Raw genomic sequence first — 20,632 nt, 5'->3', positions numbered from 1 at the left:
CATGTAGAATTTTAAGGATAGAAAAGGTGCATACGACCGCTTTTCGCCCACAATCTAACGGAAGTATAGGAAGAGCACATCGCACATTAATAGAGTATCTTCGACACTATATATGTACAGATCAAAATGAGACTGGGATAGATATCTTCTTACCGCCACGTTTGTATACAACACTACTCCACACAGTAACACGGGGTTCACACCTCACGAGTTGATTTTCGGACGCAAGGCGAATATCCCAGGTATACTGCAGCGAAAGCCGGAAGCTACCTATAACGAATACCCGAGTGTAGTCGAAGAAGTAACACACCAACTACAGGAAAATCATGAAATAGCTCGGAAAACTCTCATATATAGTAAGGAGAAAGAAAAAGAAAGGTACGATAAAACTCAACATGAAGTAACCTTTCAAGTTGGAGACAAAGTACTCCTGAGGGACGAAACCCTAAGGCAAGGGCGTTCCAAGAAGCTCGAAACTCCCTATAGAGGACCTTATGAAATAGAGCGAATAGATGGCTTAAACTGTCTGTTATGAATTAATAAGAAGGGCAAGCTCATTAACGTGCACAAGAACAGACTGAAACTGTACATAAGCTAAATCACGTTACGATGAACATATGGCTCTTATTTCGTCCACGGTAGATCCACACCCCCATCTACCCCAATAGTTTTTGGACATAGCAATGACTGCTGGTAGAGTTAATTGAAATACTCAGCCAAGCCACGTGCAAAATTCAGGGGCGTATAGAAATTCTAACCCAGCATAAAAGAGCCTAGGGAAAATTGGTACGCAGAGCGCAGCACGCGCGACTGGACGGTACCCATCATTAGAAGGTCATGAGAGGCGAGGGCATGACCTATGGGTATTCTCGCAATCAAGGGTAACTGTTGATGATGATGATGATGCTTGTTGTTTTAAGGGGCCTAACATCGAAGGTCATCGGCCCAAGGGTAACTGTAACCCTAATATAGTGAGAAGGAGCGCATTAACATTAGTAGATTATTCCATACCATAATAAACCAACATATTCTAGAACATGCACAATTTTGTTGACACACTGTAGAAGAACATGTAACTTCTCGTAACAACCCGTAATAGATATCTCCTGCGAAAACATTACACCCTCCGAATGAATGAATGAATGAATGACCTTGCGGATACAAATGAATGAGAGGTAAGTAAGACAGCAGCTGTGTTGATAAACACGCTCGGGAGAGATAAGGCAACACTAGGCCACTCACTGCACAAGCCAGCCCACCCAACTAATTTGGTGAGATCACCGAGCTCGATAGCTGCAGTCGCTTAATTGCGGCCAGTATCCAGTATTCGGGAGATAGTGGGTTCGAACCCCACTGTCGGTAGCCCTGAAAAGGGTTTTCCGTGGTTTCCTATTTTCACAACAGACAAATGCTGGGGCTGTACCTAATAAAGGCCACGGCCGCTTCCCTCCCACTCCTAGGTCCTTCCTCTCCCATCGTCGCCATAAGACCTGTCTGTGTCGGTGCGACGTAAAGCAACTAGCAAAATAATTGGTGAGATCCTTTACTTTTATGGAAGAGAAAAACAGATTATCTCTCTCTATGGGCGGATCTAATGAGAGAAACCTCATCATGATAATGCTCATCTGATCGCTAGATAACATAGAGCATGTTATTACTACTCTTGAAGTTGAGGATATATGTTCTCCCGTAAAACATCACAACCAACCGTATCACTAGCCACTAATCTAAACTAACCATACATCTGTTTAAAACAAGCAACTAGAACACTAATATCATAGTGTACCTCGTCCGTAGCATTAGAAGAACCTTAGAGAAGACACCCATCGCCCGTAGCTCCCATGAGAAGGGCGAGATGCAATAATACTTCACATAACTGTCCAACACAGTATTATCATTATTTCCCCTAAAACGAATTGCACTCATAATGAAAATACTGTTCGAAGTATGAACTGTATAACACTAAGGCTTGGGAAACCCAATTACTTCTTCGAAGGGCAATGTTATACCTTTACGAGACTAGTCAGTTCCAGAGTTCTTGCACAATATAAAATGTTACGGTTACCTACCATCTTTCCCTTGAGCTCAGTTGAGTTCAATTCCTCCACATATGCATAGTTTAGATGGATAAATTAAGCAGAGAATAAGAATAAATTCATGTTGAACAACCCATAAGGTAAAGTTCTGGTACTCAATTTACGGAGATATCACCCTTGAGCCTGGACACCCGCCTTCTTTCAAGGGTGTTGAGTACCGAGAAGGTGAGCTGTTTCTGGACTGAGAAACACCACCGTGAGAAAGATCGCCAACCACAATTCAGATAGTTAAATGATCGCTTGAACATAGATCAAGCATATCTGATCCGTACCCTAAATCCAGTTATGCAATATGAGGGCTGTAATGAACCCAGGACCCGCAGCACCGTGAACCACCGTGCGGTCGGTTTAGACAATAATACCATTAAGGGTATTCGAAAGTCACTCAGGAATAAACAGTGACACCGTGTTATATTAACTCCTAAATGTTATAGTAAGTGTAAGACAATGTTATGTCAGCACCGCCAGGCGATAAGAGATGTTGAATCTGACTCATGCTCTTGTTCTAACTCGTGAGAACCTGCAAGAGACGCAAATTTGTGCACTAATAACGAAAAGGAAATCGTATGTAAGGGATAGGTTTGTATATGTATAATGGATATTCAGTCAGAACGCTGGTTGGATCCTCAACAGATCAACCGTTAACTATCATAGATGACCTAAGTATCACTGAAGAGGCGTACTAGAGAATAAAGAGTGAGATCGTTTCCTGTTGCTTTCCTCAATTCTGGAAATAGGCTATTCTCAAAAGGAAAGATAACGGACATGGAAGACAGATGAAATAAAAGAGGATTAATAAACATAGATTAATCAACGTATTAGGTACCGTAACGAAAACACTTTTGGCACGTTAATTAAGTTAATGAAGGAACAGATATCACTGCTAAAAATCGCTAAAGACCAGATGGCCGTAGTTAGGTCAACACTTTTTTTGCTAGTTGCTTTACGTCGCACCGACACACATAGGTCTTATGGCGACGATGGGACAGGGAAGGGCTGGGAGTGGGAAGGAAGCGGACGTGGCCTTGATTAAGGTACAGCCACAGCATTTGCCTGGTGTGAAAATGGGAAACCACGGAAAACCATCTTCAGGGCTGCCGACAGTTGGGTTCGAACCTACTATCTCCCGAATACTGGATACTGGCCGCACTTAAGCAACTGCAGCTATCGAGCTTGATAGGTCAACACTACAGTCTACGAATAGTACACTGTATGATGTCACTAGAAATTAGTTAAAGCCTAGACAGTATTGAGAGCAAATTCAAAACTTTATTAGGAGCGAAACAGAGCAATTAGAACAGACATATGCCCAACTCAGTCTTGAAATTAGTATTAACCAACATCTGATAGAAATTGAGGATTTAATATTCCAGATAAATGAACAATACAAAGTTATAGCCTCAGCCATTACATATGCTCAGATAGGAATAATCCTTGTACAGATTCTAAGTCCGGCAGAAAAAATTAAAGCCTACAAAAAGGTTCAAGGACAGTTTCCCCAGAAGATGACCCTACCATTTGAATTGGGCACAACTCAAGAGTAATTTATAAGATAGCCTCAGTACAGGCTTTCATCAACAAAAATGTACTGGTGTATGTTGTCTCCACTCCTCTCTGTGACAAAAAGAATTTCAAATTGTACAAAATTCTTCCGTTCCCTGCTCTCGTAAGAAACGAAAATCATCAGTTTAGAATTATAAGACCCACAGTCGAATTTATACTGATCAGATAAAAAATTGTAAAACAATCACAGATGATGATAATAGGGTATGTAAATCAGAATTTCCTTTTAAAATTACTCATGGAGAAAAATATTGTATTTTGACATTGCTAACTGGTACCAATTCTATTCCGCCAAACTGTCTTAAGGATATAGTGCAAGGTCAGCAATGAATACGGTTGACAACTGATGTAAACAAATACCTGTATGTAGTACCAGGCCCAACAAAATTAACAGTAGTTTGTCAGAAAACAAGTGATGTAATGTTAAAGGGTGTAGGCATACTTACATTCTATGAACCTTGCACGGCGTATGGACCAACCACTAAACTTAAATCAATGATTAAGGTGAATTCTACCAATAGATAGGATGTTATACATGACATTTTTCTGGCATATGCATTTTGTGAACATTTAAATGTAAATACACTGACTGACAGAGCAAATGCAACACCAAGAAGGAGTGGTCAGAACTTTATGTCAATTGCAGGGTAGACTGACGTCACTGAGGTATGCTCATGATGTGAAATGCGCCGCTGTGCTGCGCACGTAGCGAACGATAAATGGGACACGACGTTGGCGAATGGCCCACTTCGTACCGTGATTTCTCAGCCGACAGTCATTGTAGAACGTGTTGTCGTGTGCCACAGGACACGTGTATAGCTAAGAATGCCAGACTGCCGTCAACGGAGGCATTTCCAGCAGACAGACGACTTTACGAGGGGTATGGTGATCGGGCTGAGAAGGGCAGGTTGGTCGCTTCGTCAAATCGCAGCCGATACCCATAGGGATGTGTCCACGGTGCAGCGCCTGTGGCGAAGATGGTTGGCGCAGGGACATGTGGCACGTGCGAGGGGTCCAGGCGCAGCCCGAGTGACGTCAGCACGCGAGGATCGGCGCATCCGCCGCCAAGCGGTGGCAGCCCCACACGCCACGTCAACCGCCATTCTTCAGCATGTGCAAGACACCCTGGCTGTTCCAATATCGACCAGAACAATTTCCCGTCGATTGGTTGAAGGAGGCCTGCACTCCCGGCGTCCGCTCAGAAGACTACCATTGACTCCACAGCATAGACGTGCACGCCTGGCATGGTGCCGGGCTAGAGTGACTTGGATGAGGGAATGGCGGAACGTCGTGTTCTCCGATGAGTCACGCTTCTGTTCTGTCAGTGATAGTCACCGCAGACGAGTGTGGCGTCGGCGTGGAGAAAGGTCAAATCCGGCAGTAACTGTGGAGCGCCCTACCGCTAGACAACGCGGCATCATGGTTTGGGGCGCTATTGCGTATGATTGCACGTTAAATGCCCACCGCTACGTGCAGCATGTGCTGCGGCCGGTGGCACTCCCGTACCTTCAGGGGCTGCCCAATGCTCTGTTTCAGCAGGATAATGCCCGCCCACACACTGCTCGCATCTCCCAACAGGCTCTACGAGGTGTACAGATGCTTCCGTGGCCAGCGTACTCTCCGGATCTCTCACCAATCGAACACGTGTGGGATCTCATTGGACGCCGTTTGCAAACTCTGCCCCAGCGTCGTACGGACGACCAACTGTGGCAAATGGTTGACAGAGAATGGAGAACCATCCCTCAGGACACCATCCGCACTCTTATTGACTGTGTACCTCGACGTGTTTCTGCGTGCATCGCCGCTCGCGGTGGTCCTACATCCTACTGAGTCGATGCCGTGGGCATTGTGTAACCTGCATATCGGTTTGAAATAAACATCAATTATTCGTCCGTGCCGTCTCTGTTTTTTTCGCCAACTTTCATCCCTTTCGAACCACTCCTTCTTGGGGTTGCATTTGCTCTGTCAGTCAGGGTATTAAATTGCAAGACTCAGACTTAAAGGAAACTCCCTAAAACAACATTCTCACACATGAAAATGATATAAGGTATGCTAGCACAAAGATAGAGGATGTTGAAAATCTCATCATGGAAAAAGAGAAATAAGTGCTATTCAACTAATTGTATTCATATTTTAACATATATAAGGTAATTGTTTGGACATTTGGTGTTGTGGTTATATTGCTAGCAGCTTTTACTTGCTGCAAATGTTACCCATGTTTCCTAGGTCCCACATATAAAAAGTACTTGAAAGATACCTCTGGATGTTGCACCAAAATGTGTTTCAAGCAAAAGATTATCAGTGAGAGGAAATTTAAAACTAAAAACTCAGACGACGATTTAGTAGTTAATTTCGAAAGAACGCGACCAGTGACAGGTCGCGCTAGTATTCATGAAGTAGAAAGTGAAAATGACACCCTAGATCAAGTGCAAACATCCCGCGGTACAAAGTCACGTACCAGAGTATAAAGGTCTAACCAAAGTAGATACAACACAGTAGAATATGAACTACACAATAGTTGGTATAACAATTGGATGACACCCATCGATACAAGGTGTCACACCATGAAAGAAAGTGGTGAGAAGCACTGGCGTAGCCAAGGGGGGGGCCCAGTGGGGCCGGGCCCCCCCCAAAATATTTCCTGAAACTAGAGCGAGGATCAGCCGTTGTTTTACCTACGGTACGAACAACTTAAAAACGTACGCCGAAATGTTAAGTTAATGTAGCGACAAGAATCTACTAGCAGGGCTCAATAGGGTCATACATAAATCTCCATATTTGTACTGCTTGAATGAAAGGAAGACACTTAGGATTGTGATGCGCGGGGATATTTCCCTGTAGAGGCCTCAGTATTCAGAATGTAACCGTGTGTTGACAAATGTCAAGACATGAAGAAAGGGGCAATTAGCAAGGGATTACTCAGTAGGGGGCAGAAACGTGACCACCGAGATAACGGGGGAGCCACGTCCAGAAACAATTGCAAGCTTACAACATCGTGTCAGCTTTTGCATATCGGTTCCAGGAAACAACAATGTCCTAGGGATCCTCGGGTTGTACCGTGGTTGAGAGATGTGTTGTGTTGCAGCGTTGGGCAGACTGTGACAGGATTGTGAGCTGCACGTTAGTTCCTCATTTTGTGCCATATAAGTAACTGTGTTTGAAGAGGGACCGTTTTGTCACTGAGAAGCCAACACTATGTGCATCCTCGGTAAGTTATGAAAAAGTTTTTATTTATTTTTACAGTAGCAAGACAATTGCGGAGTCGAGCCTAAGTTCGATAGGTAGGCCTATATATTTTGTCAAGTGCCCGGGGGCTGATTGGAACCTCAAATGGCACCATCAAAAGTGCGGGTAACTATTTTGTAATTCGCGGACGTGATAACTCAGTTCTAATGGTTCTATCTTCTCATCAGGACGGCCCAGGCTTGAATTGCAGTCGATGCATGAAACTGTTTAAAAATGGGAAGTCACGTTCTATTGATACGGATTCTACTTAAAACACTAGATCCCTTTCATTACGTTTCCTTACACTTTTGAGCCAGAACCGCATCATTTATGGTGGCGTATTTTGAGTGTACAACTTTTCCTTGGAAGGGGTTGTGAAAAGATTCTTTATTTTTTATTTAGAATTTGCTTTACGTCGCACCGTAGGCCTTATCGCGACGATGGGAAAGGAAAGGGCTGAGAGTGGGACGAAGCGGCCGTGGCCTTAATTAAGGTACAGCCCCCAGCATTTTCCTGTGTGAAAATGGGAAACCACAGAAAACCATCTTTAGGGCTGCCGATAGTGGTGTTTGAACCCACTATCTCCCGGATGCAAGCACACAGTTGTGCGCCCCTAACCGTACGGCCAACTCGCCCGGTGGATGTAAAAAGAAAGTCGGTCCTACCGAGTGCGGTGACGGATCTTCAGTAGATATTGTTGGTTTTGATTGTTACCATGTACAATCATAGCTTCTGTACTCTTAACATAAACCGGCTGCATTATTGAAACTGTTCGTAAAATTGATAATATCGTTCTTCGTTTGTAAGGAAGCGGAATCTTTATCTTTGTCTTCTTAAAAAAGGAACCACTTTGGTACTTTGGTACTACACTCCGTGAAGGTGACTGACTACCTTCCATGCCGTAGATATTTCGATTACGGGAGACTCAAGGAAAACTCTACTGCACCCAAAAACAAGGTTGTATCCTCCTCATCCCATGCCTTTCTTAACTCTGTCAGTTTCAGGAATCGAATGCAGGATGCCGTAAGTCAAATTCGAATATAAGGAGACCTAAAAATAACCAGCCGTCCCTACAGTGTAGGGGTAGCGTGCCTGCCTCTTACCGGAGGCTTCAGGTTCGATTCCCGGCCAGGTCAAGGACTTTTATCTGGATCTGAGGGCTAGTACGAGGTACACTCAGATCACGTGTTTATAATTGAAGAGCTATCTGACGGTGAGATGGCGGCCCCGGTCTAGAAAGCCAAGAATAACGGTGGAGAGGATTCGTCGGGCTGACCACAAGACACCTCGTAATCTGCAGGCCTCGGGGCTGAACAGCCGTCGCTTGGTAGGCGATGGCGCTTCGGGGCTGTTACGTCATGGAGTTTGGTTTAGAAAAGTGAACAGAGAAGGAAGCGACACCCCTGCATGGCTCCTTAGCTTCCAGCTAGTTCTTCTGTCCGGCCTCGTGCGTTTAGGACAGTAAGGAAACGTACGCCTTAATAAATGCTCCTCAGAAAAACTTTTGTAAAAATACTAACTGCATTTATTCATAACAATAATCACAAACGCTTTCTTTTCATGTGGCTCAGTAGGTTGTGTCTCTGTCCTTCTGAGTCCGAGTTCGCAGGTTGAAATCTCGGCTTGACCGGGCGAGTTGGCCATGCGCGTAGAGGCGCGCGGCTGTGAGCTTGCATCCGGGAGATAGTAGGTTCGAATCCCGCTATCGGCAGCCCTGAAAATGGTTTTCCGTGGTTTCCCATTTTCACACCAGGCAAATGCTGGGGCTGTACCTTAATTAAGGCCACGGCCGCTTCCTTCCAACTCCTAGAGCTTTCCTATCCCATCGTCGCCATAAGACCTATCTGTGTCGGTGCGACGTAAAGCCCCTAGCAAAAAAAAAAAAATAAATAATCCCGGCTTGGATCGGTAACCCTTAAAACGGTGTTGAAATGGCAACAGCTCATTGTCGTTGGTTTCTGACACGTTAATAAAAACTATACATACGAATATTAGCGTCACAAAACTCTAACTCTATACTACTATATTCTGTATCCCAGGCTTGTGAGGAAAGTAATTAACAATTTACTTTACGTCGCACCGACACAGATAGGTCTTATGGCGACGGTGGGATAGGAAAGGCTTAGAAATGGGAAGGAAGCGGCCGTGGCCTTAATTAAGGTACAGCTCCAGCATTTGCTTGGTGTGAAAATTGGAAACCACGGGAAAACATTTTCAGGGCTGCCGACAGTGGGGTTCGAATCCACCTCCCGGATACAAGCTCACAGCTGCGTGGCCCTAACCGCGTTGGAAACTAATAGGACAAGGTAAACCCTACATAGCATGTGTTGTAACGCGTATTTTCCTTTACCAACTAACAAAAGAACTATACCCATACGCTTTACATTATATATTTATTTATTTGTTTATTTATTTATTAGTGCCTTCAGTACAGTGGCGAAGTTAGGGCTCCAGGCCCTCTCGTACACTTAACCACATACTAATCAGAATCTTAAATAAAATACTGAGATACTTAAAATAGTTAAAACTGCATAAATTAATAGAATTGAAAATAAATTTTAAATAAATTACTTACTAAATTAATATTAAAAACTCTTAAAAATAGCTAATCCTCAGGAACGCACACATTCATACTTCAACCATTCAGTTAGCTGTCCTCAGCAGGTAGTCTCGGCAGGTGACCTTAAATCGTGATTTAAAAAAAGCTAGTTTCTCTAACCTGAACTGGCAGGGAATTACATAATCTGGCGACAGTCACCACAAATTATGTATTAATTTTATTTGTGCGGTGCAGTGAAATAGAAAGAATGAATCTAGAACGTGTATTTAAGTTGTGAAATGATGATAAAAAGATGAATTTAGAAGAAATATACATTGGCTGACTTTCAGCTACCACTCTGATCACCATCGTTAAAGTGTGTAGCTGCCGACGTTTATCAGACATCAGCCATGAGACAGCTTGATAGTGTGGGGTGACGTGAACATCGTACCTGATATTGTAAATAAATCGCAGGCAGGAATTCAGCGCTCGTTGAAGTTTAAGTGTTTCTTCCCTCGTCATGTCAACTAAAATAACGTCACAATAATCAAGAATAGGGAGAATGAGTGTCTGTATTCGTTTGGCCTGTAGCTCAAATGGAAATACATCCCTCTGCCGTTTAAGAGGGTGAAGAACTCCAAAAATCTGTTCACGTATTTGTTTCGTGTGATCACACCAATTAACTGCTTCATTCATCATTACGCCGGGATTTTAAACCGTTTTACTGTAGGAAATAATTTAGTAGGATAGGCGGGATTGCGACATTGTTTGAGCAGCTCAGTAATTTTCGTGATCCAGTTATAATTGTCTGAGAATTTTTTGCAGTTTAGTATAAGAGAGCTTCGTTGTGCATATACAGTACACTGAGTCGTCGGAGGTCCCTGTTAATATCTTGTCTTGCAGTGTCGATATATTTGAAGATCGCCAGCACAGAGGTCATGTGTGTTATTTCCTGTCACAGATGGTATGTCATTGATAAAAATACAGAAAATTAGGGGCCGTAGAGTACTTAAGATGCGGTTAGATTCGAAGTCTTTGTCATCTAGGGTTTGTTTATAATGTCGAAATAACGAGTCACGGTGGGCCATCATTCTCTTGCCTTCATCATCTAGCCATGGGCAAGAAGGACGAGAAACCTGTATTCGACGCGTGTGTGTGTATATCTTTGTCGCATTATTTGTATAAAATGTCACTTCTTTATTGCTTATCACATGACCATTATTATAATAACATTGCCGTATTTATTCTAAACCAGAATATTGCATCCTTACTCAAACTGTTTATTCTTGCATTAATTTCACTTGTACTCGGAATATATGAAATGCTGCAGTTATGTTGGGATGGGAGTAACAGATGTAGCCGGGGTCCGGTGGGGGGGGGGGGGTGTCGTACAAGCAAGTCCAGACACCCCAGGAGTTTTAACGAATGTACTTTTATTGAGCATTTTATATATAATGTGCATTAATATTAGCTTACGGTCCTTACGGAGTCCGACTCAATGATCAGTGTTGAGGCCTTCGGTTAAGACGGTTCCGGGTTCGATTCCCGGCTGGGTCGGGGATTTTAATTGCGGATGATTAATTCTTCTGGCTGGGGACTAGGTGTTTGTCCCAACATATTCATATTCAGACAACATACTACACTACCAACCACCAAAGAAACACACAACACTGATTATATCCCTCTATATAGGGTTGGCGTCGGGAAAGACATCCGGCCGTAAAACAGGGCCAAATGCACATGTGCGACACAGTTCGCACCCGTGACCCCACAGATGTGGGAAAAGAAGAGGAGGAAGAAGAAGAAAATTACTATTAGCTTCCGGAATCCGCACGAATTTACCACTCTTACTCGGATCCAAGGACACCCATTTCCTTTTTTCAGTATTCTACACCAACTAAACTATGGATGTTTGGACACCTATCAAAAAAAAATTCTGGATGAATGGGCCCCCCCCAAACTGAAATCCTGGCTACGCTACTGGTGAGAAGTGCCTGCGTCAAGTGGACGCAAACACTTCTTTTCTGAAGGGGGTGTCGTGTCGCTGACACGGCGCGTCCCACAACCCGTGTACGAGAGGGGGAATGGTTCGAACAAGAATCGAACCTCACAGTACGACAAGCAAGGTAAAACAAGTCTCATAGATTTAAGCAAAAGGGAAACCCAACTCCAAGATTTATATCAATGGCATAGTGAAATACCAAATTAAGAAAGTGCTCAGAATTCAGTGTAATAAGATATCTGAGAAAAAGTTTAATTCATATATGAATTGCCATAAGACAATGCAGTTCTTGAGAAGTTGCAACTAACTAGGGCATGAGGAAATATTAGAACACACTACAGGATGTTTGTACCATCCTTACCGGGCGAGTTGGCCGTGCAGTTAGGGGCGCGCTTCTGTGAGCTTGCATCCGGAGATAGTGGGTTCGAGCCCCACTGTCGGCAGCCCTGAAGATGCTTTTCCGTGGTTTCCCATTTTCACACCAGGCAAATGCTGGGGCTGTACCTTAGTTAGGACCACGGCCGCTTCCTTCCCATTCCCAGGCCTTTCCTATTCCATCGTCCCCATAAGACCTATCAGTGTCGGTGTGACGTAAAGCAACTAGCAAAACAAAAAAGTACCATCCTTATCAGTGTACATATTCAAAGGGCAGTAGATGAGAACTCGCAAGGACGCACAGAGCCACGGAATATTACACATTCTCCAATCTTCGAGAAACAACGAATGACGGCAATCTCAACGGGGAAGGGAAGGCGCCGAGCAATAGGAAAACGCCAGCTCAGGATCACGAGTAGAACAAAGTCGACGCTGAATCGTTGGTTCGGGAAAAACAAGAGGTAACTTAAGCGAGGCGAAAGAAAAGTAGGACTGTCCAAGTTAGTCAGCAACAGTAAGTCGGTCAGGCCGAATGTCGGCAGCTAGTAGTGAGGAGATAGTGAGTGAGGGCTCGGAGTCAGGACTTAGCAGTCATGGAGCGGCACTCAGGAAGCCACGATTAAGAGTCAGCCGTCAGCCGGTTTGCCGGGAAATCATCTAAAATCTGGCCGGAAAATTAAGTGTTGGAAGCGGCTCTTAAACGAGTGAAGTAAAGTCTGCAAAGTCAGAAATGGAAGCCATACAGGCAGCAGTGATTGATCAGGCAATTAAACAGTAAATAAGCAGGGAGCTGATCGTCACAATTACACAGCCGCAGTATACAGACAATCCCAGGCATTTAACCAAAGAATGCAGGCTAACGTAGGTCGCTTTCCTCTGTGCATCGGTTGATGGTCCTTGAAGGAGACCGCAGAATAAAGTCAAAGAGTAGTAAACGTTAAACCTTCAGGTCACAGACTCGAGCAGAGGACAAGGAACTCACTTACGGCAGAGAGGACAGTTTGGAAGAGGAAACCACGGAAGGAGTAGGCCCAGATAGTGACCGATTCCAATATAGGGGAAGACCTCCAGGCTTAGATAATGAGAGTTGTCAGAACTGCATTCTGTTAATGGTTGAAGCATGTGAAGTGTTCAAGCCTAGCGAGTGTCAGTAAGTGCCAGTGAATTTCGTATGAGGAAGAAAGAAGACGTCACAGGAAGCTCCTTCATCTCGAAAGATAAGTAATAACCAGAACTATCTCTTGAAGGAAAAATAAGGAACCAAAGACGTTTAGTAGCTTGAATGTAAATAGGAAGTTCCCTAATAAGGAGAAGAGAAGTTATATCACTCATAACTATACATAATTATATACACTGACTGACAGAGCAAATGCAACACCAAGAAGGAGTGGTCAGAACTTTATGCCAATTACAGGGTAGACTGACGTCACTGAGGTATGCTCATGATGTGAAATGCGCCGCTGTGCTGCGCACGTAGCGAACGATAAATGGGACACGGCGTTGGCGAATGGCCCACTTCGTACCGTGATTTCTCAGCCGACAGTCATTGTAGAACGTGTTGTCGTGTGCCACAGGACACGTGTATAGCTAAGAATGCCACGCCGCCGTCAACGGAGGCATTTCCAGCAGACAGACGACTTTACGAGGGGTATGGTGATCGGGCTTAGAAGGGCAGGTTGGTCGCTTCGTCAAATCGCAGCCGATACCCATAGGGATGTGTCCACGGTGCAGCGCCTGTGGCGAAGATGGTTGGCGCAGGGACATGTGGCACGTGCGAGGGGTCCAGGCGCAGCCCGAGTGACGTCAGCACGCGAGGATCGGCGCATCCGCCGCCAAGCGGTGGCAGCCCCGCACGCCACGTCAACCGCCATTCTTCAGCATGTGCAAGACACCCTGGCTGTTCCAATATCGACCAGAACAATTTCCCGTCGATTGGTTGAAGGAGGCCTGCACTCCCGGCGTCCGCTCAGAAGACTACCATTGACTCCACAGCATAGACGTGCACGCCTGGCATGGTGCCGGGCTAGAGCGACTTGGATGAGGGAATGGCGGAACGTCGTGTTCTCCAATGAGTCACGCTTCTGTTCTGTCAGTGATAGTCACCGCAGACGAGTGTGGCGTCGGCGTGGAGAAAGGTCAAATCCGGCAGTAAGTGTGGAGCGCCCTACCGCTAGACAACGCGACATCATGGTTTGGGGCGCTATTGCGTATGATTCCACGTCACCTCTAGTGCGTATTCAAGGCACGTTAAATGCCCACCGCTACGTGCAGCATGTGCTGCGGCCGGTGGCACTCCCGTACCTTCAGGGGCTGCCCAATGCTCTGTTTCAGCAGGATAATGCCCACCCACACACTGCTCGCATCTCCCAACAGGCTCTACGAGGTGTACAGATGCTTCCGTGGCCAGCGTACTCTCCGGATCTCTCTCCAATCGAACACGTGTGGGATCTCATTGGACGCCGTTTGCAAACTCTGCCCCAGCGTCGTACGGACGACCAACTGTGGCAAATGGTTGACAGAGAATGGAGAACCATCCCTCAGGACACCGTCCGCACTCTTATTGACTCTGTACCTCGACGTGTTTCTGCGTGCATCGCCGCTCGCGGTGGTCCTACATCCTACTTAGTCGATGCCATGCGCATTGTGTAACCTGCATATCGGTTTGAAATAAACATCAATTATTCATCCGTGCTGTCTCTGTTTTTCCCCAACTTTCATCCCTTTCGAACCACTCCTCCTTGGTGTTGCATTGTCACTGTCAGTCAGTGTATATATTTGTGTAACATTCAGTGACCTTTCAATATATTCAGTTCAGCATAACGCCACCTAACTTGGTGTTGTTCTTGTAGAGTCAGCTGTGCTTTAGAACCCTATCCAGTCCGCAGCCTGATCTATCCTCTAGAATACGACAGACTGAAAACATAAATTATATATAAATGAAGTAGACAATAAAATGATGACATATTTGTAAAGATCTCCCAATTTTTTAGTCTTATCTTCTGAAATACATATTTGGATCTGGCAATACTGTCTGTAAAATACTCCTCAGAAATGTCATTTCTGGTGCCTGTACTTATTGTGCCATTTCACTGTCATGAATGAACAGTTTGGAACAAAAACGGACGCTATGCCACGAGAAGAATAAACACGGTACGAGAATTCAATCATCAATGTCGAGAAGATAATATTATGTCGTAAATAAGCCGAGAATTAGTATCAAGAAGGCGGTGAAAAATAAAGAAGGATATAGGATTATTATGAGATTTTACAAATTCCACAAGAAAAATCATTGCAAGCTACACGGAGCGACGTTATAACTACGAGCAGAAGAGGATATTGCGAGCAGCAAGTCTGAATAGAAAGGAATTTGGAGTAGTATTGAATGAAAAGAGCGGAAGGCTATATAAGTATTGCGTCGAATCGCATAATAAAAACCTAGAAATTGAGGTACCTTATTGGAATACATTACGTAACAGACTACGTCACAAAATACCGAGCAAAAGTAGCGGATATTCTTTTAAGATCGCTGGCAAGAAGTATAAAAATGCCACGGAAATTAAAAGCGATATAGATAAAAACATCAATCAAATTATACAATTGAATTTTGGTAATCTGGAAGTAATTAGCTGGATTAAATTTAGAGAAGCATTTTTTCAACACATATATGCATGTTAGAAGGCTTTGAACATACTAAGATGACGAAACTTACCATGTCTGTTTATATTTTTGTCCTATCTGCGCAAGATATGTCCAGCAACATGCACTAAGAAGACTAGGGCTAACTGTCCGGTGAAGATGACCTGAGTTGACGGGGATGACCCGAAGTGACGGAGAAGGATGGATGACCTGCCCAGAAGTTCCCAGAGACCATCGGAATGTAGCAGCCTTACCCAGCTAGATGTTCCAGTATATCTTACCACAACATCGATGGAGTGAAGGGAAGAAAAGATAAGTCTGATAATATTTACGCAGTAAGTAAATTAGATACTTTGTTTGGAAAGTACCATGTCTGATTGTGATAAATATTTATGCAGTGCTAACGTTGATTTAGCTCAAGAAGAGTGGATTTATATGTGAAATCGCGTAAACACATGACGACGTAGGAGGATAATATGTGGTCATCTGACCGAAAATAGCAATTCTTTGGCTAGGATGTATTAGAACAGTGGTAACCTAATTATGCGTTCGTAATGTTATCTATCATAAATAAGAGGTTAATTTACTTGAATCGTGAGTATTATACCGACATTTTGGTTAATGTAGTTAGGGTGTTATGTTACGAACTGAAGGTGATACAGTGCAATGTACAGGTTATACTTGGATTATATGAAGACAAATGAGTAATATGAAGTGAATCTGAAGAGAATTGAGAAGAAAAGGGAATATTTAAGTCTAAGTGAATAGATGATAATTATGGATACATCCGCGTCGAGTTAAGGTATATATGAGAGTTATTGAAATGGAAGAAGAGATATGATGTGAAGATATGAAACAGATGATATGTATATGAAGAATAGTTGTATAATAAGACGAGTAATGATTGTAATGATTATTATTTCATCGAGAGAGAAGAAATAGATTTATTTTAATGGTGATATTGAATTAGCTGACGCAATTTAAAGTTAAGAATGCATATATTTAATTCCATGACATAGGTTAATCCTTCGGTATTCCACATCCAACGTTAAATATGATCCTTACAGCTTACATATGTCGGACAGGCATTGGTAGATCATCGAAATGAATCCATATAGGAAAGGTTGAGCAGAATTAGCCAACATTAACCCGAATTCTTGACCACAGTCATATTTCTTGTAATAGAGTTAGAATGTTTACTTATTCATCTCAATGAAGTTATTGAAGAGGTTACCCATAACTCGATGATGAAGATACCGGTTGTAAAAGTCTTCTTAGATGACAGGCCACATATTTTTCAGAGATAATGATGAGTAAGGTGTTGTAAGTCATTGATTACATGTTAATATGTTGTACGTGATATAAATAATTGGCACTTAACTTAATTTTGTGAAATTTCATTTTTAGAGAAACAATATCCACATGAATTATTGATAATGATAATTTTAATCATTTTAGAATGCAGTGATGTTGAATGACTTATCATATATCTATTCTTCCTGAAACACCTGCATATGAGAACCACTGAATCTGAAATCCTCGATGTAAATTAGATTATTAATATTTTTCTTATATCAGTCATTAGCAGCGATGATATAAAAGCATGAATATAAAATATTAATATTTAAATGTAGGCAAATAGGAATCCCTGATAATTTCCGGATAGATCTGCAAAGCGTTGTGATTTTTTTAAATAGTTTAGGGAATTATTTTTATTCAAGCAGACAAATAATGAACTGGAACGTGATTTTAATTTAACCATTTCCCGCCCACATTTTCAGTCCGCTTATCGCCAGATTTCAACCTATTATTTAGGAAAAATTGAAGCAGAGCACACTGTTTCAGAAAAAGTTCAATATAATAAAGAGCATTGTTCACAATTTATTCAAATTTTCAATAATATTAGAAAACATACCATCACATCCTTTTCCGTATTCATTGAGTTATAAGGTTGTTGGTTCAAACCTCCACCCCCCCCCCTTCCTAACTGTGGTACTCGACACAAAGGTAGGCTATATTTGTTACATTCTCATGTTGCATGAATCCCTCTAAACCAGTAACCGCGTGATTCGGGAAGTGAAATGTATACTGTATATCAGCTTCTATTTCCCCTGAGCAAGTGTCTTCACATTTTGTATATATGATTCCGGAATATGACTGTTTGAATGCTGCATTGATATATATGAAAGTGGCTATCTCACTGAATAGTTTGTCTCCTCCTAACGTATGTCAAAAATAATATAGTTCTCGTAATACTCTTTCAAAATTATGGACAGGTTCAACATCATCCATATAATCATTCGGAGTAACGAAACGAAATATTTGTGTTAACTGAAATGCCGCGGCATCGCAATCAGGTCCGAATTCTCTATATCCGTTATCACTAAAATTATCTTCGTTGATACGTTATTCCCTCACTAAAAATTCACCTCCACCCCTACTCAACGATTCTGTGTCACTTTCGTCGCCTATATTCAGCTCAGTTTCAATATCCGCAGTATTCAATCCCGCCATGTTTACGAACGAAACAGCTGTCCCGTGCTCGCGTAAGTTCGAGACCGTTTCCTAGGCGACGTCAAGACAGATTATCGCTCATTTCCTAAGCCTTGTACTGCGTGTTCATAAATGCCTCACAAACACTTCAAAGCCGAAGAAAACAAGAAAGCTACCGCATAGCTCGCGTAAGTGTGCACATAATGCAGTCGGGCGCTTTCGGGTGCTAAGGACCGGAAGGCAAAGTGAAGAGTCAGGCGCTAAGGGCGGGAAAGGGTTAATATGACATAATGTTACGAAGCATCTCAAGATTATTCTTCTACTTTCAAACGGAAATAATATAAATAGTTAATGTTTAGTTTGAGTCAAAGATCTTTGAACATTTCCTTCATTAATTAACTAACCTTAGGAGAAGAAATGGACGTATTTCCAGGATTTTTTCGATTTTATTTTATTTCAAGATTCTTTTAATTTAATAAATGATTATAAACAAACTTACCAACTTGTTTATGATATTTTAGGGTAGATAAATAGTTGTAGACAACAATAGGTTAAGTGTTATGGAATTTTATGATGCGGAGAGGATTGATTTGCGAGATGGAGACGTCCGTCAGACTGATTTTAGCGAGTATAGCCGTCGAGCACACCCAACGTCTTTTACTCTCGGGACGTACGACCCCAAGAACATGCGAAGTTAGACTTTTATGTTGAAATAAGCTAGTCAGTATTTATCAGTATTTATTTACGACCCGGCCTGGACGCGGAAACGGCGCATTATGTTATCCTTTTTCAGTCGCCTGGTGTCAGCAGCGTAGGTTATAATGTATAATAAGCCTTGTACGTTATTTATGTAGCATTTATGAGTATATCGTATTCACATAGTAGACTCCATACTCTGTGTTGTGCCCTGTTGCTGATTTCCAAATCCATTACAAATTAGTAATGATGTTCGAGTAAAGTTGCTCTTCCTACACCCTGCGTAAATAGAAAGTTAAGTTGCAGAAAGTGCTGATCCGTGTGAACTAAGTTATACGTTCAAGTGCCTTCTTCCCTAAAAATTAAACACCATGTCTCTGAAGGAAGTAGATAAGAAGTGATCGGCTTTCGAAGATTCCATGAAAGATTTTCAAGATCGCCTAGACTCAGCAGTCAGTGCTGCCAACCCACCAAACGTGCTCCAAGCGCATGGCGGCGAGTTCCAGGCATTCAAGAAAGAGGCCAACGAAGACATCTCTAAACTTAAAGGGGTGTTGAAGGCTCTGGAAAATCGGCTTCAGATACAAGACGAGGTTTCGGATGAGGCCGAACAGTACAGTGGCCGGAACTGCCTTTTATCGCATGGTGTCCCGGAACAGCCGTCCGAGGACGTTTACATCAAAATGCTAGAGACACAAAAAAATAAACTCTCAACAGAACATTCAATTCTGGATGTGGATCGCTGCCACAGGCTAGGCCGCCGTAATCGAACGTCTGCTGAGGTGGTCTCACATGGAAATCGACCGATCATTATCAAGTTCCTTCGATACCACGATCGTGATAGAGTATGGCGCGCGAAGCAAGCTTTGAAGGGCAGTGGACTCATGCTAACTGAGTCCCTCACAAGTGTGAGAAAAAATATCCTTAATCAGGCAAGGGATTTATGGGGAATGCAGAAATGCTGGACTCAAGATGGACGCATTTATGATATACGGGAAGATGGAAGTACAATTCAAATATGCACGATGGCTCAATTAAAAATATTGCAGGGAGTAGGTTGAATATGTGAACTTAGTGAAAGATATTATGTATTTACTAATTAGTTTTTATTTGTGTGTGTTGTGTGTGTGTATGTGTGCTTGTGAAAGTCAGTGGATCTACTCGCCAGGCTGTCCGGGTAAGCTCATTTTACTTCTTGCTTAATTTTATGTCCTACTGCTTAGTTTCAAATGTTTGTTGACCAGTACAACGGTAATACCATTGACCTGCATTGCTCTCCACAGCCCTCACCCACCCCTTCTCTTTTGTCCCTACCACCTTCAACAGTACTTGTGTTGCAAGAGCAGCTCAGTAGCCACCCGCGATCGTTACATTGTTGCCACCTAAATGGCCAGTAATTATTAGCACTTATGGAAGAGGTACAGGCTATTTCTGAAGTGAACAATGTACGTATTATTGGAATCAGTGAAAGCTGGATGCCTACAGACATGCCATCATCGGCAGCTAACCTTGACAGATACTCAATATTACGCCATGACCGCACTGACAAAATAGGTGGCGGACTTCTACTTTATTACAGAAATGACCTGAAATGTAAGATAATTTCCACTTCTGACCCAAGACTTACACTGCGACGACCGAGCGAGTTGGCCGTGCGGATAGGGGCACATAGCTGTGAGCTCGCATCTTGGAGATAGTGGGTTCGAACCCTACTGTCGGCAGCCCTGAAGATGGTTTTCCGTGGTTTCCCATTTTCACACCAGGAAAATGCTGGGGCTGTACCTTAATTAAGGCCACGGCCGCTTCCTTCCCATTCCTAGGCCTTTCCTGTCCCGTCGTCGCCATAAGACCTATCTGTGTCGGTGCGACGTAAAGCAAGTAGCAATAAAAACACTGCGACCTGAATTTATGTTTGTAGAATTAAACAGCCATAAAGAGATATTAATATGTATTGTATACATGCCACCTAAAATAAGACAGACTGTTGATTTTGAAGAGGATTAGCAA

This window comes from Anabrus simplex, chromosome 2 (assembly GCF_040414725.1).
Source record: "Anabrus simplex isolate iqAnaSimp1 chromosome 2, ASM4041472v1, whole genome shotgun sequence".
Lineage (NCBI taxonomy): Eukaryota > Metazoa > Arthropoda > Insecta > Orthoptera > Tettigoniidae > Anabrus > Anabrus simplex.
Note: the sequence above shows the minus strand (reverse complement) of the source record.